Source organism: Coptis chinensis, chromosome 2 (genome assembly GCF_015680905.1).
Source record: "Coptis chinensis isolate HL-2020 chromosome 2, ASM1568090v1, whole genome shotgun sequence".
Lineage (NCBI taxonomy): Eukaryota > Viridiplantae > Streptophyta > Magnoliopsida > Ranunculales > Ranunculaceae > Coptis > Coptis chinensis.
Genome location: NC_141457.1, coordinates 97,854,274 through 97,862,250, shown reverse-complemented (window position 1 = coordinate 97,862,250; position 7,977 = coordinate 97,854,274). Strand labels below are relative to the sequence as shown.

The 7,977-nt window shown below is 34.1% G+C and overlaps 1 long non-coding RNA gene across 1 annotated transcript; it reads right to left on the bottom strand.

The window, feature by feature from the left end:
* Positions 1-6,068: 6,068 nt before the first annotated feature.
* LOC147519426 (uncharacterized) lies at positions 6,069-6,610 on the bottom strand. The gene is made up of 3 exons (XR_015214225.1): positions 6,538-6,610; positions 6,347-6,438; positions 6,069-6,226 (listed from the first exon to the last, which is right to left on the bottom strand). It is a non-coding gene; the product is annotated as an uncharacterized LOC147519426 (long non-coding RNA).
* Positions 6,611-7,977: the final 1,367 nt, after the last annotated feature.

The window sequence follows — 7,977 nt, the reverse complement described above, 5'->3', positions numbered from 1 at the left end:
TTAGAGGGGTTTGATTGAAGCTTTGATGAAGACTTGATGTGTTAGTATAGAATCATTATTTTTAAGAGTTTCAATTCTATAGGGTAGTTCATTCACTATGAGAATGGGTTTAAACTTCTTCTCATATTAATTATTAGTTGGTTAGAGATGTCATGAATAATTAGGGATAAAAATAACTAACCTTTATGTTGAACCTTGTGTGAAAACATAAAGATTAGGGTTGCAATAAAAATTTATACTAGCATGTTAGGGATTAATCAAAATGGATATCAAATCTCCTTAATTTCTTCTCATATTCAATTTTATTATTCAATTGTCATAGTTTAAAATTACAATATATTAAATCATAGTTTTTGCCATATTAGGTATAGTTGAATTACTACTCTCATCATGTTTGTGGAATTGTTAATCACTAGTAAAATTATTTACGTTCTAAGCAATTAGGAGTGGAACGAATTCTGACTCTAGTTTATTATATGGTAATCGAGAGTAGAAATTTGATCTAAACTTAGAATAATATAGTTTACTTATTCCTAACATAATTAGTTAAGATTAGGTAAAAGTGTTATTTTAATATTATCAATTCACATACAGGCTATGAAGTTTCGATGATGAAACCCACTGTAATCTTTCCTGGTATATCTTTGTGACCACCATAACCACCTTATTAGTACTTCTTACAGTTTCTTCAATGTTCTTGACTAATCTAGGATCCAATAATGACAGAGCAAAACCAATTAAACGGTGTGAAGAACCGGAAAACAATTTGAAACATTTAAATTAACTGCGTGATCCTAGATTCTAAACTTTGGGGATGGGCATGTAATCAGATCTAACAATAGCGTTTGAGGAATTTGGTAGTGAAATTACTGAAGCATCACTTTGCGGCACTGTCGCTGCATTACAACTTTTCTCTATATCTGATACATTGGACCGAGTAAGAAAGTCTACCAATATTGAAGTGTTTTCAAACATGCTAAATAATACAATCTCTACATAAGAAGGATATGATGGCTTCACAGGGAAGCTAGTGCAAAAGTCTCCATCTAATTCTACAGTTTCAAATTTTGTATAAAATGTCTTCAACCACTTCTTTAATGTATAATCTAGAAATTGGGCTCTAGACACTTTCTTTAGTGTGCTTTTTGTCTAAAGAAAGACCAATATTATCTTTTGATTCTACTCAAATTTTAATAACACGTCATTTTTTGGGTGTATTAACTGTTTTTAAAACTTCTTATTTCTCATTTTTACCATTTCATTTGTAACTGTCAATTTCTTCCACAAATAAATAATATGAAAATCTAATGTGCGCATACTGTAGGTGTGTGTGTCAATCGAGGCCACTCATCAAGCAAGGGTGCGTGTGTATTGCTCCAAGATGTACTGCAATCAAATAATACAATTGTCTTATAAAAAAAAACCATTTGTCCTTTCACAATTTGAATTACATCAAACAAAGCTTAAACATGCTATTCAAAATTATCAGAGATGCATTTTAAATTGTTAAAGCTGTATTGACATTAGTTGTAATTAACATTACTTTTTTCTGTTTTTGAAGTTGATGTTTTCCACATTGTTTTGGTCTCTCCAGAAATTATCTCACTTTTAATTGAAATTTTGTAGATTTTAGATGAATTTTAGTTATTTTGATTAACCCACTACTCTTTTGGTAACTGATTTAGTTCGTAGTTTTTTTTTGTTGGTAGTTGGCTTTTTTAGTTGGGACTAATAAAAGAAGTCAAAATTGTAAAAGTCAATCTGAAATTTGAGACAGATGTCAAATTTCAGTTTTTAAAGTTTGCTATTTCCTTTGAATTTAAGAAATTTGCGTCTGTGTACCTATACCCAATTTTCTGAATGTATAATCCATCATAGATAATTCACCATTCTGCCCTCTGCCAACGTCATGAGACCGTCCCTCACTTTTAGGAGTTGTTTTCCCTTAAGAAATTCTTAGAATCATTTCCATAAAGGTTGGTCCTTCTATTTGCATGTATCTTGTGAAGTGTTTCAGGACCCCACTCTACCCATCTCCCTTGTCCAACCTCGTCCTCAGGCAAAGACTTAACATTCTAATTACGTTTATGAGTTCCATCCATATGACAAAAGGCATGGACTGTGATGCCACGGTCTCCAGAAACCAATAGAAATTCTCTAAAAGAAACATCCTTGTGCTGATCGTATGCATCCCCATAATGGCCCCACGCCAACGATTTAACATCAGAAATAAGTGAACAATCCTCAGATCTCGGAGAGGTACTTTCAAGTGAAGGAACATCTTCTACTTATCCGGAAGTACTCGGGATATTGTCTATTGAGTTTAGCCGTCTAAGGTTGTCTGTTTTGATGAAGAAAAAGAGTTTGAATCATAACACCTGCCTATGTTATTCGTGCCTGTAGATTGAAAAGATAAATTGGCAATGAAGCACAGGGTTCAAGTTCAAGAAAAGAGAAGCAAGCGAAAGTTAAGAAGTCGCACCAGTGAGAGGGAGCAATGACGCTTCACAGTGATGTGAAAGCAATAATATTAGTTCCCTTGTTGGAGAAATAAAAGCTTCACATTATTTTGAAAGGTCAAGTTTGGCTGAGTCCCACTTCCGCAACTGTATAATAGCAGGACCATCAACAGCCTGACTACCGCAATAATAAACCATTTTGAGCCTACCAATAAAGAAAAGAAATGGCAATGAATAGATGATAAAAAGAAAATAGTATGACAATCGACCTGCAGGTTAAAAACATTGTTTGTCTAACTTTGAGATGAAAAAAATACACAAACATAGTGTGTGGTTTCTAGGTTTCCCCCCACATGGAATTTTGCCAGACTTAAGTTGTACCCGATGTTTCTTTTATTTTTCGATCTTCATGTAACTATGTTTTCTGTCCTTAATTTGGAATTTCAAATTACCTATCAGTTCAATTATGCATTCCCTGATAATATCCCTAACTCTTGACAATAAATTTAATCTATATAAAGTAAGTTCGTGATTGAACATTCCACAACACAGAAAATAACAAAGAAGTTAGTATATATATATATATATATATATATATATATATATATATATATATATATATATATATATATATATATATAAAAGTAAGCTCACCGTCAGTATAAAGTGATTTCTCTTTCTTTTCTTCCTCATTTACATATACTATTACTACCACAAAACAATTCTTCATAATTTGATATATTCTAGTTTTCAATATTTTCACCTCCAAAATATTTCTAACAATCAGAGACGTGAAATTAGATCGAATAACATGAAATCAAAGTCCTATGTTCGTAATTCAAAAAGGTTGTAATACTTATAAAAAATAGGTAAGAGAAAACAATGTACCTAGTTGTTTGTGGGACTTAGCTGATCAGCACTCTTTGAGTGTGTTATGCCATTACTTGAAGCGGAAGCCATGAGAACAGACGTGGGCGAGAGATGATGGATTCCTTTTGTGTGGATTGAAGAACTCTGTGGAGTCTATGCTCTTTCAATTCTTTAAATCTACTTGTAGCTTAATCACGTGCGGATCATGAAAGGTCTCATTTTTGGTTAAACTACACCTTTGTATGAGCCTTATACATACTAAAAATCGCTATGAACAGAATAAGCTCCATAACAACAGAGACTTTCGGCTAATGTGTAATATTTAGTTTCTTTAAAACAAAAAATCAATAATTTGTTAACCGGATAGATGAACGAAAAAGAAAGTAGGCGAACTATCTGAATAATATTTGCATTGCATTAGTAAGCAAAGTAAAAACAATTGCCAGCCATTCTCGGTGTCCTTGAAGACCTTCAATATATAGAAGTTTTACAGCGATAGACTGAGCCTTCAATCCTTATCGTAAGTTCTCAAATAAATTAGTAATATATACTATGAGTAACTTTGCTTGCACAGGTTAAGAGGTTAAAATATCAACCACTGCCTTCATGGGAGAATAATACTAATCATCAGTGTATATATATCAAATGCCTCAAAATATTAACATAGTTATTCATATCTACTGACTTTGAACTTCTACAATTAGATTGGTGTCTTACGTTTGTCTGAGCCTTATATATACTAAGAATCACTATGAATAGAATAAGCTCCATAACAGCAGAGACTTTCTAATGGTACACTCACACACCATCCTATATTTCAAGGGGACATATCCTTGTTTTTAATATATGTTTATATCACTCTGCCCATATATTTCTTCACAAAATAGCTTTAAAAAAGAATAAAAGACCACCTTTAAACTAATCATCCTCTTGTGGCTGACACTAACACATCAAACCTACTATGGAAAAATGTTGAGTCCTTGTGCAATATGTTCTCTAGTTATCAGCAATAACCTAGTGTTCATATCCATCTAAAACAATTTAGTATAATATGAATCTATTATGCCAAGTTGCTGAATTGCCATAATTGCTGTAAATTAAATTAGAATTACTATACCTTGTCTCTAGACCTTCCACTAATTATGGCAGTTGGGAAATGTCTTTCAACAAAGAAAACACAATTACGTCAAAAAAAAATCAAGAATAGATGCGAAATAAATATGCTAAAAAAAATTTACAAATCAAAGGACTGATTAAACTGGGATAAGCATCTGTACTTGAACAAACAATTTCGTGTATATTTCTTTATTTATGGAATCAGTCCATACTAATACGTCAGGTGAAGAAATAAGGAAAAGAGAGTTTCAGACTTTCTGTGGTCTAAGCCATAATTTATTTTATCCAGTATGTCAATTACTATTCTACTTCATCAAGGTTGTTGGGCATGACTTTACTTCGACAGGTATAAAGCTGAGCAAAATAGAAACAATTTATAAATAAACAGGTAATTGCAAATAAGGGAGAGCACTAAGATGTAAAGCATAGCTAGTAGGTTTAAACACCGTTGACATACATACTTCAACCAAAAACTTATAAACCATAACTTATAATATGCAATTTTATAGTATAGAATCTCAACCATTTCTTAGTATATCTAAATAAAATCAACGCTTGAAGAGAACCCGTTGGAGTAAATCTAAATATAACTAATAGTAAATCCTTCTGGTGAACTGTGGTGATTGAGTGTGCGAACAATAGATGTTATGCCTCAGGTTCAGTTTGGATACATTCTTAAGCTATGGTTGGGGTCTCTCCAAACATACACAAAGACACAATGTCGTCAAAGTAAGGGGGTTATCACAGGTATGCTTCCAAACTTTCATAAATTATTTGAATAGACAATATTGTAACACAAGACATCAAAAGCACACAAAAAAATCTAATCAGAATTAAGAAAAAGAAAAAGAGGTGCCACCATTGCAAATACTTTGTGTCATGCAAGTTCACGAAGGCTACCTGAGTCGAAGAAACAAACTTTTAATTCATATCATTACAAACCATGAGGACAGACGTGGGCGAGAGATGATGGGTGCCTTTAGTGCGCATTGAAAAACTCTGTGGAGTCTAGAACTCTGTGGAGTCTATGCTCCTTCAATTCTTTAAATCTACTTGTAGTTTAATCACCTGCGGATCATGAAAGGTCTCGTTTTTTGTCAAAGATGGCATCGAGATTCGGGTCTTTGCTGGTCATTGTGACGATGGAAGGGTGAGAGTGAGATTTGGGAAATGGGAAATGGGCTTAGGCAAGGAGAGAAAAGGGGTTGTTGAATTGAGACATACAATTTTTGTGTCATGGCTGCCAATTTGGCTCGATGCAGTAGTGGGGCTATTGTGAACTCTTGCTTGTTAGGGAAGAAGATAAGAGACAATCGTAGCTTCAGGAGAAAAGTTAGGTTTTCGGTAGAATTTGTATAAGGTTTATTTAATTTGTTATTATTATTTTTTTAATTTGAGGAGTCAATAGAAAATTAAGAATAGATTAGGGAGATTTAAACAAACCTGGAGGTGTCACTATTTATTATTTCATCCGATTTTTTTAGAAGCCAATCATATTGATCAAGGTGCAAAATGGAGCGATATGGTGAGGAGAGAGAATAGATTGCACAGGAAACACTGCTAGCCCTTTTGAATGCCAGAAATTCGAATTCTTTGAAAGGTTTAGAATTTTATCTTACCTTTTTTCTTGGTATTCATCCCCAGAGATAGCCATGCCTTGATTTATGGGTCATCTGTCACTGTCTTAGTGGGCTATAACTCCTGCAGAGCATGAGATGTAATCCGGTCTGACCCATTTGGCATTAAGAACATTGTGAATTTTATATGGGCAGCAAAGTCACCTGAAAGAAGACACAAAAAGCTTCAAGTGTGTTTGAAATGTATAATAGTTGTGCAGAAGCATGCTTATCAACACCAATTACATTTCATGCCATCACTTCAATCTATCTTTTCATGCTTACCAGGCTTCTCATGAAGAACATGATATGGTTGCAAAAGGTCATGGTTGATACATTCCACCAATCCCAAGTGAGCTCGCTTATCTTCCAAGGCCCTGATTGGAAAATGCAAAACCTTGGTCAAGGCAAAGAATACAAAACTCAAAACACAGCAAGAATAACTCTACCACAGAATTAATAAGAAGTTTGCTAACCTTGCAGTAAATGGCATGATGGGGAAATTCTGACTTATTTCGCTGAAGATAAATCTTGAAGCTTTCATCTTTAAGTAATAGTTCTTATCAACTGCTCTCTAGTAGTTTGTTTCTCATCTAAAAGCTTAGGCTGAAACATTTTGCATCTTAGTATAAAAAGGACACACAACAGAAGGAGTTGTCCTATAAACTTGTGTGAGCTAATAACAGATGACACTTACCTTGTCGTCCCATGTGCTCGTTACTATATCAATTGCATAGACTTCATTCTCCTCAAATTCTGCATCATCAACCTTGGTCTCAGGGTTGGATGCACTTAACACTACAAAAAAAAACGACTTTACCCGACAGACTCCAGAAAGATTACCCGACAGTTTATAACCATAGGAAGTTACCAACGCCTTTTATCCGTCGAGTATTAGTTGGCCATCCATCCCCGATTGTTTTATTCTGTCTGACGGTTGCACGAGAGTTTTTAGCTATCGGCTAGTTCGACGGGCTTTAACCATTGTTTGTTTCCAACGGACACCTAAACATGGCAGTTCTACTTAACCGTTTGGCATATCTATTCAATTATCGCAAAGATTTCACTTCCCACTTCCAAAATTTCATGAAAAATTAAACCACCTAAAAATTAAAATAATTTAAGCCGAATCTAAAACTTCCGACTTTTCAAATTCTCCTTCTTCTACTATTCGCTTTACTCGCAATAGCCCCGCCGATTACACCATTACCTCATGAAACTCTTTGAATTTCATTGGCACCACAAATACTTCGTTCTCAACCTAAAAGTAATTTCAATGTTTGAATATTTAGTTAATTTCAATGAGTTCTAGTCAACATAGTAGAAGTAGAAAACCAAATACAAAAAAGTACGCTTCTTTAATTTCTTTGGTGAAAGAACTTTAAGAACAAGATCTTTTTATCAAAAAATAAAGAATAATATCTTTACTATGCAAGTGATTCTACTAATGAAAGTGCAATCGTGCTCATAAAGACCATGACTCTTGCATGCCTTTTCCTCACTGGAATTAGAGATCTTTGCTTGAAAGTTTTACTTTTGTGTTAGGTGGAGGTATTTGATAATCATTTGGTTACTTTAACACCTTTCAAATTTCTTGTGTAGACAATGCAAGGAGGGTGTAATCATGAAGCGTACTTGTTGTTCCCCGTGTATTTGGATGGAACCTTATTGGACAATGCCAATTCCTTGAAAGCTGATGTTCTTCAAATATTCCGGCAGGTTGGCTTATTATTCCAAGCAATATCGCATAATTGGCTTAGCACAAATTAACAAAACCGTGTTGTGCATACATTTTCTGGGAGGTGTTTGAAGGGGAGAATTTGAAGGCTTTCATAATTGGTGGGGGTTTGGTCCTCTTCTAGCAGGTAGTTGAACTTCCTTTTTCCTCCAGAATAAATTTGATGCTTATTTTGCAT